The 25,325-nt window shown below is 45.8% G+C and overlaps 1 protein-coding gene across 2 annotated transcripts in view; it reads left to right on the plus strand.

The window, feature by feature from the left end:
- The window catches only part of SCUBE3 (signal peptide, CUB domain and EGF like domain containing 3), a 1,095,585-nt gene that overhangs the window by 1,049,689 nt on the left and 20,571 nt on the right, over window positions 1-25,325 (plus strand). The window lies entirely within an intron of this gene.

Below are 25,325 nucleotides of genomic sequence, written 5' to 3' on the forward strand. Positions count from 1 at the left end.
CGGATGAGTGCAGTACACTGTTATAGTAACAAGCCAGCAGCTTCCTTTTCCTAGCATGCACTGTACTGGTTGTTTGCATCACTGCCTCAGTTCTTTTTTCAGCTTGTTCTGGGTGGGTCTCAGAACACTCTCTGGATTTCTTTACCCATTTTTGTCCTTAATATTTTCTATAAAATGTAGATTTTGTGTGCTTCATTCAACATACATTTAGACAATTAACATCTTTCACAAATCTTTTCCAGCTAAGAGGGAGTTTTTTCGCTGAAATACTGTCTCTCTTTGTGAAATGTCCCTCATGTGGGCAAAAAAGCCTTCTTGAAACCCTCACACTATTTGTGGGGTATGTCATCCTGCTCTGCAATGCATTCTGTTAAAAAAGTGAGCATTTTGAGAAAAAGTGCGCTTAAAAACAGAGAGAACATTCGCCTCAGGGGGAAGCTTGAGAGCATGTGAGAAAAAGAAGAAGAGAGAAAGCTTAAGAAAAAGGACAGAAAGGGGGCTCCCTCATCTGAAACTAAACCATCTTGGGAAAAAGACTCCTACAGAGTGAGATCTAAAGATAGAATGAGGAAAAATCATTGCCACCACCATCTGGTCACTACCGTCATACCCAGGAGCACCGATCTATGTCAACTCAGGAGTCAACACGAGCCTGCTCGCCGTCGAGAAGTTCAAAGACAGTGCCACCGAAGTCAACTCTGGGACTGGAGGTACTGTTGTTGGTGCGTCAAGACCGACATTTCCTCCACAGAAAACGGTACCAACTCCACAACCGCTGACAGCAAGACACTTGATGGTTGAATATTCAACACCGAAGAGACGCCAACAGTAAACATTAAAGAGTTCAGTTTCCATACTATCAATGTCAAGATCACTGTCGAGACAGACACCTGACATCGACAAGATCAACGTCAAATCACTCTGTTGCTTCCATTTATTCATTTCTTCATAGCCACAGCATCAGGTCTAGCAGGAAGATTCCCATTCATAACCTAGACAAGGAGTTTCCAACTGGTCAATCGTGAGCTACCAGTAGCTTGTTGTCTGTCTTTGGAGTAGCTCACTGCCTCTCCTTTGAGTCTGGGAGTTTGCAGCTGCGTCCCCCCTGATTCTGCATTTTTAAGTTATTTGCACTTGTCCTGTGATACAGGCAAAGGTGACAAAATTAGCACACACACCACCCACTCCTTATATAAACAATTCAGCTGCCTTGGATTGACGCCTGACCATAAAAAATGTGGCAGATTGAAGTACACCGTTTGAAAACTTTAACCCTGAAAAATATTGCCTTCATGAACTTTCATTTCATTAAACTCAGTGTGAAATATTTTGAGGGTTATTATACTTAATCCAAAACACACATTTGTCAGAGTTGTACTGCTCTTATTTTTTCCTTTTTTTATCTTTATTTCTCTCCTTTTTTTCCTCTTCGTCTTTCTTTCTTTCTCAGTTTTTCTTTCTGTGTTGTTGTTTCTTAACTTTGTTTCTTTCTCATATTTCTTTCTCATCTCTTTCTTTTTCTCTTCATCTTTTTCTCCTTTTTCCTTTCTTTTTTCTATTTTTCTCTTTCTTTCGTTCTCTTCATCTTTCTTATATTCTATTTCTCTTCAACGTTCTTTCTCTCTTGCTTTCTGACCGCCTCTTCTTTCTCCGCCTACCTTCTTGTAGTCCCTCCTTTCTTTCTTGCTGTCAAATTTTGAATCTGTTTCTTTGTTTCTCACCCCTCATATCTTCTCTTCTTTGTTCCTTTCTTGCTTTCTCACTTTCTTCCTTCTCTTCTGCCTTCAGTCTTTCCTTTCTTTTTCTCCTTCCCCCTCTCTTTTATTATCTCCGTCTCAAGTTTGTTCCTTATCTTTAGTCCTTATTTCCTTTCCTGTTCCTCAACTTGGTTTCTTACTTCATTCCCTTCTCTTTCTCTTTTTAATTCCTTATTTTCTTTTCTTCTCACTTTCAGTTCTTCTTTTTTCTTTTCCATTTCTTCTTTGTTCACTATTTTTCCTTCTCTCATTTCTTCCTTTGTTCCTTCTTTCCTTTTTCTAAGTTCTTCTTTATTTTCTCTTTTCTTCCTTTCCTTGTGACTTATTCTTCCTCCTTTTCTTACTTCCTTCCTCTCCTGTGTTCCTTAGCTTCTCTTCTTTTCTACTTTATTCACTTTTTCCTTTCTCATATTCGCATTTTCTTTTCTCTCTCAGTTCTTTCTTTTTCTCACTTGTTTCGCTATTCCTTCTTCCTTCACCTCTGTTCTTCCTTTCTCTCCTCCCTTCCTTTCTTAAAGTGTGCGTTAGTTTCTAAAGCGGTCTCTTTGTTTATTAATTTATGTTTCCATTTTGCCTCAAATATATATCAATGGACATGGCTATGACTGCAGAAATATTTTTACTGATAGAGGCCTGTGAAGCCAGCAGGTACTTATTTTGATAATAGTCACAGTTAGGGATGAAATGTAAATGATTAAAATGACTTTCTTATTTAGTTTGTCTGTGTCAGTATGTGTCTAGGAGTGCTAAGTAATTTTGCCATAGAGTAGTGAAATTTCAATGGCCAACCTTTCCAATAATTTTTCTACCATTGCAACAAGAAGTAAATAATATTTTTTTGCAAAATATTTTTTGATTTATTTTCAAAACCTGGAAGCATGATGTTGAGACAACAATACAATAGCTGCCCGAGTTATGTGGGCAGCCCGGTTCAGACGAGAGACAGTGGTACAATCATTTTCAATATAGTACAGTATGTCAACATGAATGGCACTACAGCATTACTGAGAAGGCATGACGGTATCATTCCCATTACAAGTAAGTCCCTAGTAGTCTATCAATCGGCCACCTATTTTGCGGAATTTACATAGGCACCCTCTGCTTTTGTAAGTCACTCTTTCTGCAGCCATGAATAAGTCCATTCCCTTCCTCCATTCAATAGGTTGGGTGCCTCAGGGGTTCTCCATCGCTTAGCTATGTCTCGCTTGGCCACTACCAATCCAAGGTTACATAACCGTTGTTTCATATATGATATATCAACATTGTTAGGTATGCCTTGGAGGATATATTTGGGATCTTCAGGAATTTGGGTCTCCAAATCTCACTTAATTCTGATCGTATTCGACTCCAGTATCTTTGTATGAGGGGGCATAACCATAATGTGTGAATAAAATCTACCCAGTCATTCCCACACCGCAGGCAATCCGGTGAGGGTGCTCTGTCCATCCTGTCATAGTACAGCTTGTGTAGAATTTTTAGTTATATGAGACTTAACCAGGATCTAATTGCTACCTATTGTGGGAACATTAGTGCTGCTTTCCACTCTGTCTTCAAGTGTACCTATGTCCACTTCCCATGCTAGCCTCAATTTTCTTAAGGGTATCTGGCATATAATTTTTGATAGTTTTATAGGTGTACGATAGTGCTTTTTCAGATAGCTCATCCATTAGAAGTCTACTTCTGAGGGGGCGTATTCCAGGCGATCAAGGGGGGTGTTCTCAACTTTCCAGGCATGTGCATGTTGTAAGTGTTTGTATTGCTGGTGGTCGTGGAGTTGAAATTCACGCGGTAGAGAAGTAAAGGACATTAGGGAGTTACCTTCTATAAGATCGCCAACTTTGGAAGTACCTATGTAGTTCCCTAAGATTGTTCATTTCTTTGTTTCAGCCCATCCATAGCTGTTTTTCTCATGTGAGTTTTTGCTTCCAACCCTAATAAGAATTTGCCTTGTCCCATGCTTCCAAGGTAGCTGTAAGCAGAGGGGATCTCCCCATTATGGCATAAAGAAAATGGTGATATGGGAGTGTCTAGACTTGGGTCTATTCAAGAGCATAGGTGCGTTGCTCCCTATCCATATATCCCCAGTCATTGATGGCTATTAAAATGGACACCCTATAGTAGGTCCCTAGATCAGGGAGGCCTATGCTTCCAGTCTATGGGCTGCAGTTTACACAGTGCTATTCTCAGATGGCCTTTGTTCCACATGAGTTTCCTCGGTTTGCTTTCAATGCGAGTGAAAACATCATCCTTGAGTCAATATTATATATTTTGTAGAGCATATAAGAATTTTGGAAGAGTGATCATTTTCAATATTGCTGTTCTTCCCAAGAGTGTCAAGGAAAGTCGTCTCCAGTGAGCTGCAACTGATTAGAAATCATTTAATATTGTTTTAGCATTGTGAAGAATGCATTGCTCCGGGTCTGTCGTGGCATAGATCCCTAAATATTGGAATCTCACTCTAGATATTTCAAGTTGTTGGGGAGGTCAACCGGGTCAAAGAGTCCGCCAACAGGAAAAAGTATTTATTTTTTCCAGTTTATATATATATCCAGGGTAGGAACTGTAGCATAGGTACACATGCAAGGCGGCTGGAGTCTGAGGGTTGAGTAAGAAAGCAGAATGTCATCGGCGTACAGGGAGATTTTTTTTTCTGGGATGGGAGAGACCTCAATTTGGAAGTCTTTAATGTCAGGGTGAGTCCTTATCAGACAAGCCAGCGGTTCTTAAATTAGGACAAAGATTATCCGGGAAAGTGGGCAGCCATGCTGGGTTCCTCTCTTGATGGGGAAGTCAGGAGACAGCATATTATTTATCTTGACTGTGGCCATCGGTTTTGTGTATAATAGGTTTATCTACTCTCTGACAACTGATCTGTATCCTAGTTTCTGCAGTTTGACTCATGAAAGACCAGTAAATTGCATCAAAGGCCTTCTCCACATCGAGTGAGATGAAAAGATGGAGGTCTTGCATATGTTGAGCCTGTGCAATCCAATTATGGATTCTACTCAAGTACCTCAACAGCCGCCTCAACTTCTACACTCCCACTCGCCAGCTTCGATCGACCAGCCACGCCCTCGCCGCTGTCCCCCGCATCCGAAGAGCCACCACAGGAGGAAGATCCTTCTCCTACCTGGCCGCCAAGACCTGGAACTCGCTCCCGACCCACCTCCGCCTGACCCAAGACCATCTCGCCTTCAGGAAGCAGCTCAAGACCTGGCTGTTCGAGCAGTAGCGGACCCCCCTCCCCCAAGCGCCTTGAGACCCTCCGGGTGAGTAGCGCGCTACATAAATGTTTTGATTGATTGATTGAATTTCCTCTGGTGGATCGTTTTGGCAAAAAGCCGGATCGATCATTGTGGACTAATGAGGTGATCACTTTTAGAAGTCTGGTGGCTAAGATGGTAGCCAGGATCTTGGTTTCACATTTATTAAGGTAATAGGGCAGTAAGAGCAACAAGAGGTGGAAGGTTTCCCTGGCTTGTGTTTGACTATTATTGTGGCCCTACAGAGATCTGGCAGGAGGATACCATCTTCCCATGCTTTGTGATAGAGGTGGAGTATTTGGGACGCTAATTTATCGGTTTGTTTCCTGAAAAGTTTGGTTTGGAGGCCATTGGGCTGAGGGTCTTTCCGGGGTTTAAGCAGAAAATGGAATTTTGGACTTCTTGGAAGGTTATATCCACATCAAGAGATTAGCGATCATCGCTGGGCATAGTCGGAATTTCAATCCCTCCGAGGTAATCATCGATTTGGGCAGGGTTCATCAAGGGTCGGTCATCATACCGAACAATATAGTATCTCATGAGTTCCCTTAATATTGCCCATCTGTGGAGTATTAAGTTCCCTCCGTCCCCTGTATTTGAGATATCCATCTGGCTTCCATTTCCCGTCAGCTCAGCCAGGTCCGCTATTTCCTGGCTTTATCGCCAACTTTATAGAGGCGATGTTGTGTGGCAAGCATATGCTGGTGTACTGCATCAGTGGCCAGTTCATTATATTTTGCTCGCAGGACGTCAATCCTGCATTTTAATAAAGAGTGTGGTTGAAGAATGCGCTTGGACTCTATTTTCAGCAGCCTTGACTCTAGCTGTTCTATCCATGTGTTTGCATTCTTTTTCTTGAAGGTGATGATAAGTTGAGTTGACAGAGTCTTTATCAAGAAAATATAGTTGTGATTCCGTATGAATTTCTCGCATTGTGGTTGTATCTCTTAGTTCCCAAGCGTTCAGTCACCAGGCATTAGTGGCGAAATGGGGTTTCCGCCCCAGTGTAACCCAGAGTGGGGAGTAATCAGAAAGGCCTCTCGCCAGGTAGTTAGCTCTATGTATTTACTCCACCTCGGCTGCCGGTGTGAAGATGTAGTTAAGTTTTAAAGTAAACTTTGTGGGACTCTGAATAGTAGGAGTATCTACAACCTGGTTGTTGGAAGCCCAGTCCCACACTACTGTCACCAAGTGCGAGACCCGGGGCTCCCCACTCAACGTTAGGTCAAGTAAGGACACCGTTTGAGATAGCCCTGCTCACCCCCGTAGTAGCCTAGCATGAGCAGCCAGGCCTATCTCCAAAGCATGAGTGTTCTGTATGTGCAACCAGCCCAAAGCAACCCCCTGGTGACACCACAAATGGACTCCTCACAAGTTTGATAAAAAACTAGAATAAACGTTATACCAAAAAGATATACGATCAAACCACACAATACATAAGCCAACATAGAATAAAGGGTAATATTCGTTCCGGCTGGCTGGTAGGTTCAAATCCCAACGACCACTTTCAAAATGCTATGCTGGTCGCAATGCTAGAATCACACATGTTGAGATAGACAAACAATAGTGCACTGCATAACGATACAATCCTGTGCTGGGCAAAAGAGAAATAATACAATGCGTAATGATACACCCGGCACCTGCAATGGGAGAAATAATGCAATGCGCTCCGCTACATTCATGTACTGCGCAATGAAGGAATAATGCAATGCGTCACACCCCACTCATGTACTTTGCAATGAAGAAATAATGCAATGAGGACCGCCACAATCATGTACTTTGCAATTAAGGAATAATGCAATGCGTAACTAAAATCACGTACTTTGCAATGAAGAAATAATGCAATGCGGGCCGCTACACTTCTGTACTTGGCAAGGGAGAAATAATGCAATGCGTAGTGCTACAATCGTGTACTTTGTTAGGCAATAATAATGTCAGGCGTCCTAAGACAGTCTGGCAGGTTGTTAGCAGCAATATTGGCAATGTGTATTACGACAATCAGCCTCTTCAATAACAGTTCCCCCCGACACGATTCAACGATGACACAGAGTACAGCTTCTTACTCTGGCCCCTGTAATGCCACTCCTTTCATCAGTGCGGGCCCCACTCTGAGCCGGAGCAAAGGCTCATGTCGTCAGAAGTACTGAGAGGCCGAGTGAGTGTCCGAGCAGCACCCCGCCCAGGTAGTAATCCATGTTACCTGGGGGCACGACCCCACTCTCCACTTCTCCTTCCGCGAACTGGGCCTTCCGTACAGAACTCTCTCAATGGGCCTCAGCGGCTCGGCCTGGCAGCTCAGCTCCTCCAGGGTTGCCGGTCTGGGCCACGGCTGTTAGGAAGGTATCAGGCAGCCTCAGGGCACACGTACCCCATGCCCCTGAGATTACTTTTACTCTGGGTGCACATTCACCACCACACCATCCGGGTCTCTTCTGGCACGAAGCCACACACACAACGCTGATGGGACTCCACGTCGACTCAGAGTGCACGCTCACCAGGCACTCCTTCCTGCGGTCTCAGTTGGCACCAAGACATGCACACCGCGCTGCAGAGTCTCGCTTTCTTCCGGTGTACACGATGGTCAGCCGATCACCTCCACATTCCCAGGTTGCACCAAAGCACGCACACTGCTTCTATGAGGCTTACTCCAACTCCGGTGCCCCAATATCCAAGCGCTCTTCACCAATGCCTTTGGCCGCACCACGACATGCTCACCGTGTCCGAGCCTCATTTCTCCTCCAATGCACTGGATGACCAGGTGCAATTCACCAACGCCTTCCCTGCACCCCGATACGCACCCTGCATGTCCGAGACTCACTCCAATTCTGATACACACATTGGTTAGGCGCTCCTCACTAACGTTTCCCGTGCATCACAACACGCACCCTGCGCGTCCAAGACTCACTCCACCTCCGGTGCACATGCTGAACAGGCGCTCCTCACCAGCACCTGTGGTGCACCACGACACGCACCCTGTGCGTCCAAGTCTCACTCCAGGCACTCTTCACTAATGCCTGCGGTGCACCACGGCACGCACCCAGTGCGTCCGAGACTCACTTCACCTGCGATGCCCAAGTTGGCCAGGCGCTCTTCACCTGTACTTCCTGTGCACCACGACACGCAGCCAGCGCATCCGAGTCTCACTCCTCCTTCGTGTGTCCAAGATCACAGGACACACCTTTCGAGGGTCTCAAGCTGCCACAACATGCGCCCACCGCATCACTTGAAACTTCTCTGGAAACTTATGTTCCTGTGTTTCCAAACAGGGAGCCAGCTCACCGTGGGCCCTTGGGGTTACAAGACACAGCACAAAGCACAGTCTTCGTCAAGTAGGGGGACCCAGCGCCTCCAAGCACTGACCCAACAGCCTCTTCCTTGGTTAGAACATCAAACTGCAGACCAACCCCAGATCACGAAGCAAGGGTTGGTCTTTCCCCAGCAGTCTCTTCAGTTGCTCCTTCCTTAGCGGAGGTTCCTCTTGACCACGAAATGGGTCGAAGGCTTTTAAGTCTCAAACCATTTCTGTTTCATTCCAATGTTCAGGTGTTTCAGCTCTCATAGTTATACCCCTTAATGTCTTTTAAGTTTGTTGTGCTCAGGGGTCCCTGACCCCTCCCTAAATCAGTTCTGGGTGTCTCCCTCCCAGTGTCACTTTTCTCCCTTTGATACTGGGGGTCTGGATCCTTAATCACTCAGCAGGAGATGGGTCAATTGGTTTATAGCACCAGCCCAGGCCTTTTCACCTCCTGGGCTTCTCCTCCCCCTACTCTCCAGATGCAGGTCAGCCTGGTGCCATCTCAACCCCTCCCTGGGTCAAGACCTCTGCCAGCTTCTCTCCCCTCTCAGATCCAGACAGTCAATCCACATTTAGCAGAGACACACAGAAATGCTTAAAGCACAAAACTCAGCCACTTTCTAAAAGAGTGGTTTCTGAACACACAGTGACAAAACCACTTTCATAGAAAGATGTGTTACGACACTGTGAGTTCATACATACTAAACTTCACCTCTCCATTATAAACTTACAGGAAACTAGGCTACCAAAACACAATACCCAGCCTCCCCCATTCTGTCCTATGGGCAGGATGGCGTTTCACCAGTGAAAAATGAAATGGAGTGTTTTTCACTGTCTGGACATAACACCCACCTTAGTATATGTTCTGCCTTTTACTTACACTGCACCCTGTCCAGGGGGTACCCGAGACCTACCACTGGGGTGCCCCATGTGTATGAAAAAGAGAAAGTAAGGCCTGACAACTGGTTGCACTTCTCAGGACAATATGCTAACTTAGCAAACTGAGCGCAGGCCCTACACTGCAGGCCTGAGTTTCCTTCTCCGCACGCCTTTGCATTACTAGCCCTGGCACACAGTGCACATCATTAAGGACTGTACTAGTAAGGCAAACATGCCAATCATGGACAACCAATTACCATTACACTTTACTTAGGGAACACTTGTACTTTGACACTGATCAGCAGTGGCAAAGTACCCAAAGCATCTAAATTGGAAACTCTATGTCAGGAATACGGTCTAAGGGGAAAGCTACAAGTTTAGGGAACTTTAGCCAAAAAGGCCAAGTCCTACAATGGTGGATGATGTTTCCTCCATAAATCAGTACGGCTGAATATAGTGATATATTAAGCTTGGGGGTTGCTCTTGCTTAAGGGAGATGCTCCACTCAATCTATCTAGCTACGTCATTGAAGTCACCTCCTAAAATGTAGAGAAAAATGTGTTTCTAGTAGGATGTCCGGGAGCTTAGCTAATGTGTAGCCCTGAAGACAACGGCGTAGGCACTGATTAGTGTGACACTTTGTCTCTCCCAAAAGCTCTGAACTGCTGCATATGTACCCAGGGGATCCAACCAGGATTTCTGAAACTTGAAAATGGGGGTAGAGGGGGGGGTTCGGATCAATATTCTACTCCCTGGGACCCGGATGTAAATTACATTGCCATGGTAATGTATTCACCCCGAACTAGGAAGTGACAGAGATTACCTCTAAGGTGTTTATCTTGTATTAGGGCTATGTCAGGTTTGAGATGTTTAAGATAGGTGGCCTCCTTTTAATCTTACTACCCATCCCATTCACATTCTCGGTAAGGATGGAGTACTGTCAGAGGTCACAGTCATTAGTGCTCATTACATTGAAATTGTGTTAGGTGTTCTATACTCTTGCCCACGACTGCATCTTCATCAATGTCATCATGTTTCTTTCGCCATGTAATAAACAACAACAACAGTAAAGATAAAACACGGTCAATGTTTAGCTCAATAATCCCCCCCCCCCCCCCCCCCCCATCCTCCACTCCCCACATCTGCACTCCTAGCAACGGACAAAGGAGACAAATTGCAGACCCAATTCAAGGGATCTGTTGCCCTCCCCATTGCAACCATTTAGAAATTATTCAAGGCAAACAAAGGAATAAACATAGGGATTGAGGCTGAGTAGGGAGGGAGCGATCGGGGGAGGAAAGGGGAAAGGAAATAGACAGAGAAGAGTAAAGGTGATAAAAGAAAAAAGGGGAATGAGGAGAAGGCATCTAACGCTGTCAAATAGATGGTTGTGTCCAACACAAAGCATGCTCTTTCAGGGGTCAGAGTGGCTTGTCGCTTTAAGAGCAGCGTGAATTTCACTGGTCATTCAGTTGCTACTTCCAGATTCGGGTATTGTGAGTCTGAGATGTGAGTTTGTGAAAGCAGGGTTGCTATCATTGAATCTTCATCAGGTGCTGTGATGTTTCTCGCCATGATATGGATGCTCACTGTCTCAGATGAAGAACCCGGCCTGTCTAGATGGGGCTGCGAGGTTGCATGAGAGATATGACTCTGAGGTTGATGGAGTTCCAAATGTACATCTTCTTCTGCCTCAGACGACCAATGTCTGCGCCTCCTCTATGTTTTGGTCGTATACGGAGTCTACCAGCCTGGTGCAGTATTTTTGCCTGTCCACTTTCTGTGTCATCAGGGGTAGGTCTTTGGTTTAGCGTATAATGGTCGAGGCATCTGCTGTCCAGCTTCCTTCGCAAGGACGGACCGGAACAGTGGTCTTTCCTCCATCCAGGCCCAGGCTTTCTCTAGGGAATGGAAAATGAAGGACTTTCCCTGATAGGGGATTTTTAACTTAGGAAGAGTCACATGTATTGTAGTCGCAGAGTTTTGTTTTCACAAATTCGAATATGCACCTCTGGTGTGTGACCTCTAGGCTGTATCATGATCTTGGAGCCCCCATACTGCAAATCTCCTATTTTACGTGCCTCCTTAAGAATCATTTACCTATCTAGGAAATGAGGGAACTTTGCAATAATGGTCGTGAAGGCCCCTGAAGAGAGCTTTACTCTCAAAGCTCTATGGGCTTGTGTGAACGTGGGCGGTCAGCGGGCTAGAAAAGCAGGCAAGGAGGCCGGATATAGTGGTCTTTTATTGCACACGAGGGAGCTCTTTTAACAAAAACAGGGGTGAACAAAAGAAATGGCTCCACTGTACAAAACAAGGTGAGATGTCTTCTTCCTCCTCTGGGTGATGTAGGGTTTCGGTAGGGGTCCGGGTCTTGGGTGTAGGTGTCTTCGGGATGTCCTGGTTGGTGGGGGAAAGGTCCTCGGAGGGCAGCAAAAGAGAAAAGAGAAGGAGCCGTTAGTCCCGCTGGGGCTTGCGGTTTGCACAACCGTTACCGTCACCAAGGTGTGAGGAGTCAGAAAGGACCGTGAGGAATGGGTGGGGAGGACGGGGAATGCAAAGCAAAAGAGGGTGTCCAATGAGGGTCGTGTAGGGAGAGTCTTTTTACAGTGCGAGGTGCTGTACACTTTCTACAAGGTGCCGAGCTACTATGGAGAACGTGCCTAGAATAGAGAGAGTATTTACAAAAAGGGGGGCAGAGTATTTACACAGAGCACCTAGCGTGCTTTAAGGAGGGTAGCTGGTACTCACGCTCTCTGCCGCACCTCTCCGTCGAGTTGCGGCCGCTCTTCAGCCACCTCCTGAGGACTCCACCAGTCTTCGGACCACTTGTCTGCTTCTCCGCTCCCGTCTTGCTCTTCCGCAGCTACAGTCGAAATCTCCTGCCACGATACTCCGATGACGTCTGGATCCCGGTTTCCGTCTTTTCTTTGTCCTGACGTCGGCGGTGAGGCGGGACTTCCGGGGTCAGGGTGAAGCGTTTCCGGTCCGCAGCATCTTCGGTTTGGGTCCTGCAACTGAGAGAGGGGCGGGGTTCCAGTTGTCATGGACGCTTCCGCAGCTGCCTCTGGTCACGGTTCCTGGAAGGGTGAGCATCAGAGATGTGGCAATCCTAGTGGGGTGAGTAAGGTGCTCACAACCTGCGGGCCGTATCACAGCCTGTTTCATCACAAAACATGTGGAGAAGTGTTTGTGAGAAAAAGTGGTTTTCAGCCAAGAGGTAAATAATTTGCTGGGGGTGTTGCCCTCAACTCACTTTGGGAAACTGACAAAGCAGAGATTATTGTGACAGGTTTGGTTTTCCGTGTCTTCAGTGCACCATAGGACATCAGCGCTGATCTTCCGTTGCTTTTCAGCTCCTTTCTTAAGACCCTGGACCACATCCTCCATTTCGGAGAGTCTCATCACCACTGCTGTTACTCTAACTGTAACGTTACGGGATCCTGTCATAGAAGAGATACTTCCGAACGTACTTTTCCAAATTTGCCTTCCAGGACCATTTTGGAGGATTGAATGGCTTGCAGTAAGTCTGCGTTGCTTGAGCCAGGGGCATTGCCCTCTTCTTGGTTAGCCAGATGTGTAACTACTTCTGCGTGATTGCCCTGCCATGATTGCTTGGATTCTTTATCTTTAACTGTGTTTGCAGCATGCCCCCACCTCTGGTAAATGGGGATCCTCATCTGTCAGAGTGGAGGCAGGCCAAATCCATTGTAATTACACAGCAGATGAGGGGGATAAGGTGTCTCCTCTTGGGCTAATGTGGGCGATCTCTCAGTTCATTGTCTCGGATGAGTGAGATCATATGTGACATTTAGCCCCGAACCACTGCAGCAAGACAGGCCAAAGGTGTCCACTGTCAAATGATTATGGATGCCAAGTTCAGGGAGCAGTGGCAACCACCCACCATCGGTCTCCTGTCCGATCAGTGTTGTCAGTGCCACCCCCTACGATGTTGCCCACAGGACAGTTGGGGTCTTTTCAACTAGGTGCCCAGGGATGATTCTCAGTTATGTCAGAAAGAAGGAAGTAGGATTTGGCTGACAGTCATTCCTTGTACAGGTGCCATCAATAACAGTACTGGGCAGTGGCCTACCCAACGGGGCGAGGCCAGGGCACTGAATAGTCTCTTTGTCTATATCAGCCGCTCCCATCGGGTGTGGCCACTGGCGCCGTGATCTATCCTTCCCTGGAGCCAAGACTGACCAGTCTCCAGGGCAGGAGGCTGCAGCAGGGGAGAGGGGGAGGAGGCAACACAGCCCACCTCAAGCGGCCTCAGTGCAAGTGCATGGAGCACTGGATCCAAGAACACAGCCCAATGACCCCCGTGTCACGATCACACACCTCACAAGTGTGCAGCTCCTGGGTTCATCCCAGCAGCAGCTGCCACTTAGAATGGGCCATGGTCCCGACCCGCAGCAGACAGGTAGACCTTTCAGGAGGTCCTACGGTCGCAGAGATTCAGCGGGGGAGAGGCGCCTCCCGTTCAGCCCCACAAATAGTCCCCGGGTCTTAGCTTGCAGATATTACTGCCCCCACCACCTGGGGTGCAGCACAGGCCCTCTCCTTTTGGGCCTCTAGGATCTCTTCACGGCTTCCCTGGGGAGAGATAAGGCACGCAGCATGGCATCTCTCTGCTGCTCTGTGCAATAGCTGCAAAAGGCCCAAGGACCCTTGGCCGGGCCAGGGGGCTAACCGGGTCAGTAGTGTCCAAAGCCCCTGCACCTGGACGACAGCAAGGAGGAGCAGCCACTCATCACCCCAGCTCTGGTGTCCCAGCTCCTCCGCTCCAAAGCTAGGAGCAGTGCGGTCCAGCCGCCATTTCCTTTCATGGTCGGCAGCCGTCTCCATGAACTCCTATACGCTGTTTATGGAAACACTTGCTTCTAGAGGACACCTACAAGGAAGTGGGGTTGGGTCAGCAGTAATGTAGCAGAAGCTGGTGTGCAGATGGCCTCTGGAAGGGCAGGATTTTGTACGGATTTAACTCTGGCGTCCGGAGCTCACAGCAAGTACATCCTTTTCGACCATGTTGCTTACCACGCCCCCAGTAAACATTATTCTTAGTTATAAATCTTAACGCCAGTATCTGGATTTCTGGAATGTAACCAATGAACTTTATGGCAATAAGCAAGGTAATGGAAGTCTTTCAAGGCCCTATTCCGCATAATGAGCATAGTCATCCCTCTGTTTCATGACAAAAAGTGGCACTCACTTCTCACAAGTCAAAGTATAAGGATTACACCTTTATGTACTCTTATATAATGACTGGGTAGTAGCTCTACATGGGTTTATTTGATCATTAGTAGCTCTCACTATTGAAATGGTTGAAGACCCACGACCAAGAGAGGGGCCAATTATTCCTGCTGAAGACCCTGCACATATACCGCTTATTCCCCTGGATCTTCCACCTAGACATGTTTTGCATTCTTACCCATCTTTACCAGCTCAACCACAAACTCCTTTGATGGTGTCACCTGGTCCACCTTGGTCGCCTCAGACAATTTCACCTAAACGGCCAACACCAAAGAAGCAATAAATCTTGGCCAAGGCCCACTATTCCAGCTGAAATACTGTACAGGAACATCTTAAACCCCTGGATCTTCCATCTAGATCTGCTTCATCTTTTTACTCATGTATGTTCAACCACAAATTCCATTGATGGTGCCAAGAGCTATGTTAATTTCACCTGTTCCACCTATTTAATCTTAGACAATTTCACCCAGATGGTGAATACCAAAAACATATAAAAGAAGATGATCTTCTTCTCCTTCAACTTCTTTGGTCAGGTCTCATTCTTTCAACTCTTATATTGCTTATACACCAACTTTTCAGACTGCGTCATCCGTAAGGTCATCAGCTGTAAATGACATTCTAACCTTTCAGGATGTCTTGATAAGTGTAGTATGAATTTAACATTCAACTTCAGACTCCACAAACGGCAGTCTTGGTGATAATAGAGACACTTCAACCACAGCCTCTCCAAGACCTACCTTATATTTGGGTACTGGGTTCTCAGGACTGGAGAAGGAAAAATTGCTCATTCCAATGACAATGAAAGCAGCAACACTAAGGCTTCTTAAAAATATATGAAGCTTCCACACATGATCCAATTTATTTAAACCTTGATTCTAAACGATATTGCATCATAGTTTCAGCTGCAAGAAGGAGACTTGCTTCAGCTCCAAAGATGTTTGTCTCATCATAGACAACAGTACAAGTGTTGATAGAGTGGGAAGAAATGTGTATAGTTCTGAAGTTGTGGCCTTTAACCCCTTCAGAGCTGCGCGAATTCCGCTGCAGTGCTGAAGGTTCTAAAGAACCAATAGAACCATGACGGAACGGTTCCATCATAAGCACAGGCCAACCGACGCTCATGACGAAACCGTTCCGTCATGAGCATGGAAGGGGTTAAAACTGCAAGTGCATTAACTCTTTTGGGGAGGAACAATATAGCATAATCGAAATCTCTATCTACATATGCTTATGACCTTCAAAAAGACAAGAGGCAAGACTTCTTGGAAATAGTACAAGCGGAACAAATTGTTTTCAATCATTGAATCAGCACAGCAATTCATTCTGGAGATCTTGCTTTTACACAGTTTGCCTTTGCATCGCACTCTACAGATCATCCTGGCTTAGGCTAAAATCTCTAAAGCCAAATACTCAGTTAAAATAATGAACCTGCTTTTTACTGATTCAATTTTAATCGGGCCTTACACTGCTGAAAAGTTGGAACACATGCAAAAGCAGACAGAAACCCTGGAGGCTTTTGGGTTAGAAGAGAAGATAAATCCTACAGCTCCTAGTATAGCTGCACAGATATCGACCAATAGAGAAGGGTCAATCTCCGTAATGGTTCTTCTGCCCTCAGTGTCAGGGACTGGAGCAACAATAACAACAATGAGCCCAGTTCCATCATAGAGGCAGTAGAGATAGAGCTAACAACAACAAATACAATGTCAGTACACCTCCAAGTCTTGTTCACAATCCAAACACTGGGAAGCTCACCCCCTCTGCTCTGTTTTTGACTCTAGTAGGTAGGAAAGAGTGTATCAAACCATTTAACAGAAGAGAGATTAACCCGTTAAAAGCGGCCGTTTTTTTCGCGGCAGTGCGGCCATTTAAAAAAAATGGGCAGGGCTGCGTCGGCCGTTGAACGTGCGCAGCACCAGCCAGGTAGTGCTCCGAACATTCAACGGCCGACGGCAGTACTTAACGGGTTCTCATCCAGGGGATACTCATCAATAGTCATAATCTATGAATAATCCCCGCCCATGTGCGGGATCCCGGAGCATATAGAAAATACATATAAATATATATGTATATATATGTGAAAACATATTTGCAGCCTAAAACATTTCCCAACTGGCAAAATGTGCCGCAAAATTACATACATACAGTAGTACTCTTCCAAAACCTAAGGAAGAAAGAGAGCAGAAAACATTTGTATACAACAATGCTTTATTGCCATAGGAAAAAACCTGTAATTGCAGGCATTTGCCAGTAGGCTGCAGTAGAGTATAAAGCAAACAAAGGAAACTGGCACCTTTCCTTTAAGGCATTAGACTAGGGGTACTGTGCCTTTAAGACCTGAAGGCAATCCCCTGCTCCCATGGTGCACCACAGGTGACAGTTGGGTCAGTTCTTTTTTCCGGCTCCTTCTGTGAGGATCCTGGAGCTTGAGCTCTTCAGTTTTCAACTGAAATTGTTTTTTTGAGAGAGTTTTCTCTTATATTTCGACATTTTTTGAATAAATAAGGCTTCTGATTTATTTTTCTGTGGTAACCCACAAGAATTTCCTGTCAGAATGCCTGCTCTGTTCCGGAAATGTCCTTCTTGTGACAAAAACATTGCTCTGACTGACCCACATTCTGTGTGTATTGTGTGCCTTCCATCTTCACACATTCCTGATCAGTGCCATCACTGTAAAAAATTTAAAAGTCGGACTCTTCGCGACAGGGAGAAGATTCGACTTCATGCCATGCAGGAGATGGACAAAAGTCACCAGGTGGGTGCTTCCACAGCCCCTAGATCTTCTCCTACACGCAAGCATGGACAAAAGCGGCGTCATTCCACTTATCCTGTCCCCAGAAAGAGGAATGCAGGTCGAAGATCTCCATCGACGTCAAGGTCGCCGTCGAAAAGGCCCAGATCATCTTCACGACGTCGAAGATCTCCGCCGCAGTCAAGTAAGTCGGCGTCGAGGCGCCATGCTTCGGGCTCGAAGTCCATGGCTGCTACTACATCTAAGTCTCCGTCGACGTCGAGGCTTCCGTCGACGTCGAGACACTCTCCGCCGCCCCGGAAGGGATCGGCGTCGAGAGCTAGGACGGCATCTAGGTCGCCGCTGGCTAGCGGGCCGCCGTCGAGAGGGACTGTCAGATCCCATCCTTCGACGTCAAGGAGATCGACGCCGAGGCGACGCCAGGAAAGGTCGCCGTCGACGCGACGTCGAGGAAGATCATCGTCGACACGACGTCGAGAGTCGTCGTCGATACGACGTCATGGAGTATCTCCACCTGATCGAGGTCGAGGGAGATCGACGTTGAAGTCTCCGGATCGACGTCGAGGTTCTCAGTCGAGCCTTTCTCGATGTGATCGATCACCGTCGAGAGCATCAAGACACCGCTCGACGCCACTAGTCACCCACTAGTCACCCAGACGTCTTCGACGTCGAGGATTTCGCCGTCGAGGGATAAAGTGACGGCAGAGGTGGAGTCCCCTGGTTCTCAGACTTCAGGAGGCAAATCATCATCTCCTGGCTTGAACACCGTGCAGGTCTCTCCAGAATCTTCGCCCAGATCTGCGGGCAGCTTGATTTCTCAACATCCTCAAGGGGCTGTATCTGGACAGAGTAGTCCGGGCTCGGATTACTCCCGTACATATTCCCCGTCTAAGGCAAAGACTCCAGCCAAACCAGCTAGATCTCCTCGGAGTCCCAGGATTTCACCCTGGCCGAGATCTCGAGTCAGATCACATTCTCCAGTGCGGCCAAGAACACCTGTCTGACCAAGATCTCCAATCCGGCCAAGACTGAGGTTTCCATCAAGACATCGCTCTAGGTCCAGGGACAGTCACAGCAGGAATCGTGACAGGTCCCATAAGAGGCGACGTACAAGATCTTCCACAAGGTCGTCCTCGTCTAGGTCGTCTTACCGAGATTACTCTCCGACTTACTCCTCTACGCCTCCTTCCCTAGTCTTGATGACCTCGCGACTGTCTCCGATGTACTGGGCAGGGGAGCAAAAAAGCTGAATATCACGCTGCACACTCCAGTGGTTCCCACTTCTGTGATTTTTGATACCCTCCGGCATCGCACAGCGCCCAGGCCTCTACTGCCTCTGGTCCCCGGCCTCCTAGAACCAGCTATGGCTACTTTCCTCACACCAGCAGTGGTGGGATCTGTTCCATCTCAGATAGCCAAAAAGTACAAGGCCCCTGCAGAGGATCCCTTGTTCCTCAGATCGGATCCTCCTGCGGATTCCATAATTGTGGCGGCTGCCATGAAGTCCCATGCAGGCTCTACTTCTTCCTCAGTACCACCTGAAAAAGATAGTAAACTTATGGACTCTTTTGGTAGGAAGGTATGCAACACCTCTTCTTCCTTTATGAAGGTGGCTAGCGCCTCTGCCTTGCTTGGAAGGTACGACAGGTCCCTTTGGGACTCCCTGACTCGCTTTACAGACAAGCTCCCCAAGGAAGATCGCCAAGATTTTCTGGAGACTATACAGGAGGGAGGCCTTGTAGCCAATCAAGTTATTAGTGCCGCAGTGGATGCCTCTGACCTTGCGGCTCATGGCTATTCAAGTGGTATTTGTTCCCGTCGTTCGGCCTGGCTCCGCCTGACAGGGCTCAAGCCAGACGCCCAGAAGAAGCTTTTGAATTTGCCCTTCAATGGGAAATCTCTGTTTGGTCCACACACGGACGACGAAATGTCCAAAATGAAGGCAGAAATGGACACCTTCAAAGCTGTGGGATTAGAAAAGCGCAAGGAGTTCAAAAAACGCTTTCGCCAAGGAGACAGGAAGTCCTTCCAACAGAGGGTTCAAACCCCTCAGTGGCAATCCCAGTCTCAGCAGAAGACGCAGTTCCAGCAGCGTCGTACTGGCAGAAGAAAAGAGGTGGCAATAACAGACAGCAGCCCTCCTCAAAGCAACCTCCTAAGCCCTGAGCCATTGCTTCCTCCACGTCTGTTCACCACTCCGGTGGGAGGGAGTGTTTCTCATCATCTGACAGAGTGGGAATCCATTACAAAAGACAGATGGGTGCTGAATATTGTGCAGCATGGTTACTTGCTGAGGTTCAAATCTCCTCCGCCGCAGGTTCTCCCCCAATCGCAACATCTTCAACGTTACAAGAGTCAATTGCTACAAAACGAAGTCTCCGTCCTTCTAGAGAAAATGGCCATAGAGGAGGTTCCCTCAACTCACAAAAATCAAGGAGTGTACTCCTGATATTTCCTGGTTCAAAAACGAGGAACTGTCAAAGAATACAGGCCCATTCTAGATCTTCGAAGGCTAAACAAATTCATACGAAAAGAAAAGTTCCGTAAGCTCGCCCTGCACCAGATCTTCCCACATCTTCATCAGGGAGAGTGGATGTGTGCCATCGACTTGCAGGATGCCTACTTCCACATACCAGTGTCAATCAACCATCGGAAGTTTCTAAGGTTTCAGATCGGACGTCGTCACTACCAATATCGAGTGCTGCCGTTTGGCCTGAAATCTGCACCTCGGACATTCTCCAAGTGCATGGCGGTGGTGGCTGCTTTTCTCCGCAAAAGAAAGATCTTCGTCTATCCATATCTAGACGATTGGCTGTTGAAGAGCTCCACCCCGTCGCTGCTTCAGAACAATCTGTCGTTCTGCCTCAAACTGATGGAGTCGTTGGGTCTTCACGTCAATCTGAAAAAATCAGTTCTCAACCCTTCCCAGCGGATCCACTACCTGGGTGCTTCTCTGGACTCACTTCAGGCAAGCGTGTGTCCTTGGGAGGAGAGGTTGTCATCTATGCTCCTGAAGGGTCCCTTCTTCTGGACAATCAGGCCCCCACAGCCAGACAAGTGTCCTCTCTTCTGGGATCGATGGCTTCATGCATTTACATTGTGCCCAATGCTCGCCTTCACATGAGACCTCTACAACAAGCCCTCAAAGATCAGTGGTCTTCGAGATCGGATCAGTGGGAAGACCGGGTCTTGCTTCCTCAAGAAGCCAGGGACTCGATCAGATGGTGGTTGAAACAATCCAATCTCCTTCGAGGAGTGCCATTCCATCGTCCTCCTCCATCTCAGTCAATTGTCACGGATGCCTTCCTTCAAGGCTGGGGTGCTCACATGGACCAACTCCAAGTTCAAGGCCTTTGGTCCGAGGTAGAGCAAGGCTACCATATCAACTTCCTGGAGCTTCGAGCAGTTCATCTTGCTCTCAAGTCTCTTTATCCTTCTCTGCGCACCAACCACCTCCAGGTTCAGACGGACAACACGACAACTATGTTCTATCTGAACAAACAGGGAGGCACGAGGTCAAGAGTCTTGTCTCTGGAAGCACAAGCTATCTGGCATTGGCTCCTAGCAAGAGGCCTGTCCATCGTGGCAGTTCATCTACCAGGAATTCAAAACGTCCAAGCAGACTGCCTCAGCAGAATCTTCGTAGAACTGCACGATTGGGTGCTCAACGAGGAAGTGGCTCAAGAGGTTTTTCGGTGTTGGGGCGTACCGGGCGTAGACCTGTTCGCAGACGCGGCCAATACAAAATGCCCCGTCTTCGCGTCCAGGTTACCCCAACAGGGATCACTGGGGAATGGCCTTTTGATCAGCTGGTCGCAGACGTTACTCTACGCCTTTCCATCCCGGCGGTGATCCAGAAGTTCTACAGGACCAACACCAGAATGATCCTGATAGCACCAGAGTGGCCACGCCAGTGGTGGTACCCCGATCTTCTTCAGATATCGGAGGTTCCTCATCGGCGCCTACCATGCCGTCCAGACTTGTTGATCAAAGACCAGGGGAAGGTGTTGCAGATACTCAGGCCGATGCCAGAGTAGGGCAGGCCTCTTTGAGGAACTTATTTGCATAAGATGTATTAGCGATATATGTCTTAGTCGTTCTGTGAAGTTTTTATACTTCTTGCTCGTCCGCGAGACTTTGGGTATGAGCTTGCTAATCTATTCATAGATTATGACTATTGATGAGTATCACCTGGATGAGAAGGATTAGTTACTTACCTGTAATCCTAGTTCTCATCCAGGGGTATACTCATCAAAGTCATAAGCTCCCGCCCACCTCCCCGGACGAGCAGAGTTACAAAGTTATGAGATGTTTTATTGTGGATCTCCTCAGGTGTTATGCACCTCCAAAAAGAACTGACCCAACTGTCACCTGCGGTGCACCATGGGAGCAGGGGATTGCCTTCAGGTCTTAAAGGCACCTTACCCCTACTCTAATGCCTTAAAGGCAAGGTGTCAGTTTCCTTTGTTTGCTTTATACTCTACTGCAGCCTACTGGCAAATGCCTGCAATTACAGGTTTTTTCCTATGGCAATAAAGCATTGTTGTATACAAATGTTTTCTGCTCTCTTTCTTCCTTAGGTTTTGGAAGAGTACTACTGTATGTATGTAATTTTGCGGCAAATGTTGCCAGTTGGGAAATGTTTTAGGCTGCAAATATGTTTTCATATATATTTATATGTATTTTCTATATGCTCCGGGATCCCGCACATGGGCGGGGATTATTCATAGCTTATGACTTTGATGAGTATACCCCTGGATGAGAACTAGGATTACAGATAAGTAACTAATCCTTAATAACTACTGACAAATGGGTATCAGAGATCATTCAGAAAGGCTGTCATCCAACACAAATCTTCTCCTCCATCAATACCTCCAAAGCCAGCACCAAAACACCAGTTGTTTCAAGTAACAAATGGAGGCTAATCTACTCCTTAAACAAGCTATAGAACCCATTCCTCCATCCTAAAGAGGTAAAAGAATCGATTCAAGATGTGTTTGATTCCCACAAAAAGTTCCAAAGATCAGTACAGACCAATCCTCGATTAAGACAGTCAAACAAGTGGATCAAAACACAAAACTTCAGGAATTAAGCTGTGCAACAGATATATCCACAGTTAAAGAAGGTAGACCTCATGTGCTCTTTGGATCTCCAGAATGCTTATTTTCACATATCTATAGCAGTAAAACTTAAAAGGTTTAACGATTCACAATAAGCAAGACTATTTATCAATATAAAATCTTTCCTTTTGGGCTAAAATATCCTAGAGAACATTTTCCAGATACATGGCTGTGGTGGCAGCTCACCTCCGAAGGCAAAAGGTCTACATTTATCTGTATCTGGACAACTGGTTGATAAAGGCATCATCTTTTCATCATTGGGGAATTGTACATAATCTCTTCAACTAATATACTAACATGTCTGGGTTTATGTATCAACCAAAATAAGGCAATATGAACACAAGTATAGCTCCTCAAATATCTATATACTAGCCACTCTGGATACTCGAAAGAGAAAAGTGTGTTCTTTGGAGGAACAACAATTTGAAAAATCTCACCCCTACTTGGACCCATGGCATCATCCTCCTTCCTGGTTGCCATTGCATGTGTTCATATGAGGTTTTTACGTCACTGATAAGACAGGGATAGCCAACCTTTTCTGCAATGAAAGCTACTTACATGCAGTGAAAATTATTTGATTCTGAGCTACCAATAATACCTGTCTTGTAAGAGTGACCACGTAAAACAAGATTACATTAGTGGCCACTATATGCAAAATTACCAGCAGTGGTCCCCTTACACTTACACCTTACAGAACCATAGTTGCAATGCAACTGGTACCACAGAAGTAATATTAGTAATACGTTTCCCCAATGCCGCGTTAGGTATCATTCAAATATCAGCTTTAAATGTATTTTGGAAAATCAACTATTGTCCTCCAAACATCAGCCAATGAGTTAAAAAAATACAAACATTGTCGTCCACATACAAACGTTTCAATTTTGGCATACATACATTATTTTTGCCAAACAAAAGCTTCTTTCTTATTTAGTGGGCTAGGATAGCTTCGTACAGGTAGCTGAAGAGCTACCAGTAACTCACAAGTTACTCGTTGTAAAAGCCTGGACTTAGAAGATCAGTGTTCTCAAAGGAAAGCGAATTGGGAAGACAAACTAGCTCCCACAACGCAAGTCAAGCAATCTCTGACAATATGGTTGTGGTGTGGTATAAGAGAAGCAACTAAAAGGAATATCTTTTTACAAGTATATTCCAAACCAAACAATAATTAAAAGATGCTTCTCTGGTAGTATCAGGTGCCCATCTGAGGGCTCACACAGTACATGGACTGTGGTCAGAAATTGAGCAAATGTACCTTATGAGCCTTGGAAGCATTTGTATAATTTCTAACTTTGAAGGGGATCTTGATTCACATGGACAATAGACCACCACAGAACTATATGAACAAACAAAGGGGCACCAGATCAAGGGCTCAATCAATACTGGCTCAAGCAATTTTGCATTGGTTACAGGCAAGACATTTAACAATTCAAGCAATAGATTTGCCAGGTATTGAAAATTTTCAAGCAGATCTTCTAAACAGATGTTTCATGCATAACCATGAATGGGAACTAAATGATACAGTATTATTGGACAGTATTCAGAAGTGGGATATTCCCTGACATAGATTTATTTGCTTCAGGAGAAATCGCAAATGCCCAAACATCTAGTCGAAAATGTGGAAAGCAGGGTCATGGGCAATGCCCTTTTGATCAAATTGTCAAAACAAAATCTGTATCCTTATCCACTAATCCTGATGATTCCAAAAGGGCTGCTCAAACTGAGACTGTCGAACGCCAAAATGCACCACAAGAAGTTTGCATCCAAACAGAACAGTCTTTCAAGAATGCAAGGCAGAATTTATCACCTCAATTTAGAATCCTTTAATTTGGGTGCACAGCTCCTGAGGTCATTCAGTATGGACCCTTGAACCATCCACCAGAGTATATTGACCTTTTCAAAGAAAACAAAAACCTACCACAAGGGCTTCATATGGTTTGAGTTGAACAACTTAGTCATATTGTACCTTAATGACAATAATGATCCCATAAACTGACAAGAGAATGTGATTATGTATATTTGTTGCATTTGGCTCATTCAAAACTTTAATTTGCTTCTATTAGCATCCATCTTGCTATTATTGTAGCGTACAGGAAAGAACCAACACAAAGACAATTTTTTACTATGCCAGCCCTAACGGATTTTTGGGAAAAATGAACAAAAAATAAAAAAATTCCAATTAGACATCCTCCTCCTCCATGGAAGTTGAATATGATTTTGTCTAAACGAATGGCTACTCTGTTTGAGCCCATACATAAGACTTCAGAGCTGCACCTCTCTTGGAAGGTAGCATTTTGGTGGAGATTACATTGTAAGGAGAGTTTGTGAACTTCAGTTTATTTCCTCCATAGAACCATACATAATAGGGTAGTGTTAAGAACATATCCTTCTTTTTTATTAAATTGTCACATTACAAAATATTTTTGGCTATAAAGATTCTGTTTTAATATCTCCTTGTGAGTTAAGTGAATGGTGTTTTGCATTAGGCCCATCATTTTGTCTAGACAGCTGCGGTTTAGGGATACACTTGCTACATTTAAGGTTATCAGTGAGGATACTACAATGCAAAAGGAAATGTTACTTACTTGTAATCCTAGTTCTGCATCATGGAAATTTTCACTGAAGTCAGAAACAACCCTTCTTCCTCCTTGGTTGTCAATACAATCATTATTATTATCATTTACTACATATCGCCATTCAAAAGAACTGAGGCTGTGAAGCAAACTGCCAGTACAGTGCACGCTAGGAAGGGGAGGCTGCGGACGTTTGAAAATAAAAGTGTATTGCTCCCTGAAGCCTTTGCATTTTTGGCCTGACAGTCATTTCACTTTCCCTAATGTGGGATACAAATTATTTTAGATAGTGTATAGCAATTCTTTCAGATATGTGTTGCAATGGGATCTGACTGTGTTAAATAGGCTTTTATCAAAATGAGAAAATTGCAATAGAAGCTGGTCTACTTGCTGTTTATGGGGGTATTACCAGACTATGGACATTGAGGTGTCTATT

Source organism: Lissotriton vulgaris, chromosome 5 (genome assembly GCF_964263255.1).
Source record: "Lissotriton vulgaris chromosome 5, aLisVul1.2, whole genome shotgun sequence".
Taxonomy (NCBI): domain Eukaryota; kingdom Metazoa; phylum Chordata; class Amphibia; order Caudata; family Salamandridae; genus Lissotriton; species Lissotriton vulgaris.